A 1,419-nucleotide genomic window follows, 5' to 3' on the forward strand; every position below is an offset into this window, starting at 1 on the left:
GTTGTCGCGCAGGGGAGCCGATGGCAGGGGCATTGCTGACCCCCCACCCTGCCCCAGCTCAGTTTTTGGCTGTATCATGGCCATCCCCACCTCGCCGCCTGGTTGGGCTGGTGGGAAGGGTTGGCTACCAGCCGGCAGACAGTTGCCAAACCGACGCTGGCTCCAGCCCACCCCGGGGTTTTGCAGCCCCGTTTCCCCAGACAGGGCTCAGCAGAGTTGGGTTCGCGTCCAGCCGGGCTCAAGGGCAGCCCCTGACTTTGCTGCTCTTTTGTGTGGGGGATTGTGCGCGGGCAGCCCGGCGCGGGGAGCGGCGCGGGGATGGGGACAGGCTGCTCTGAAGCCTCCAAATCGGGCCAGGCGGGAACCCAGGCCCTGCAGAAAAAAAGCCACGAGCAGCTCGGATGAATGAACTGGGGGCTGGAAAACTGCTCCTGGGAACTGCTGGTGCACCAGCAAGAGACGGGGCTGGTGCTGAACCGCCGCACTTCAAAGAAGTATGTTGAGATGCCGTCCTTGTGGCTCAGCATCTGATCGACTCCGTGTATTTTTTTTAGTTATAGACGCCTTTTTCTAAGGCTTTAATACTGACTGCCTTGTTGGCACTGCCGCTCGTAGGCGCTGCCTTTTCTCATCTGAAAATATTATTAAGTAGCAGTTCCCGCACCCCTAATTTGAGTATTAAATAAACAGAGCCCGGACGCCTGGGTGAGACACCGCTCTGGGGGCACCAAAGCTTTGTGTCCACCACCCTCGGACACCTCCCCTGGCCAGACACAGCCAGAAAAGCAAGCAGAAAGTGTGCTGCTGGCCCTTGATCTTCCACCGGGGTTCCCATGAGGCAAATGGCATTTTCTTGTGGATTAAACCTCTCTTTATGGGACCAGAAGAGTTCACCTACTCCTGCTGCCGGAGCTGAGCCCACGCCAGGCAACAGCTCAGCCAAGGGGAACGCGAAGCATTAAAATACACCCTCCGAAGTGCTCCCCGTCTCGCTCCCTGGGCTCTGGGGGTATTTATTTCAGATATTCCTTCAGGGGGCTCTTTTGGAACGTAATACCGGTTTGCCAAAAAAAAAACCCCAACCAATCCTGCATGGATTTCCACCTCCCTGGTGATGCTGTGAGGACACAGCCCTGCCGGTGGGGTCACTGTCCCCTCCCTGACCGCAGCAGGGACACAGGAGGGAAGGACGCACTGCTCTGCCCCGGCTCTACTCTCCCTTTGCTGCCTCTCCCCCCTTTTACGGGACCGTTCACTTCATGTCTCCGCTCCTCTATGTCTTTGCTCACGCACAAACACACCAGCACCCCCCCCCCCATCTCCCCATCGAGAGGCTACAGGTGAGAGCAGAGCTTTTTTCCCCCAGTCTCGGTCACGGCTCCGGAGCAGCAAACCCGAGCTGAAAATGAGCCCGACAAA

Source organism: Charadrius vociferus, unplaced genomic scaffold, assembly GCF_000708025.1.
Source record: "Charadrius vociferus isolate BGI_N301 unplaced genomic scaffold, ASM70802v2 scaffold509, whole genome shotgun sequence".
Lineage (NCBI taxonomy): Eukaryota > Metazoa > Chordata > Aves > Charadriiformes > Charadriidae > Charadrius > Charadrius vociferus.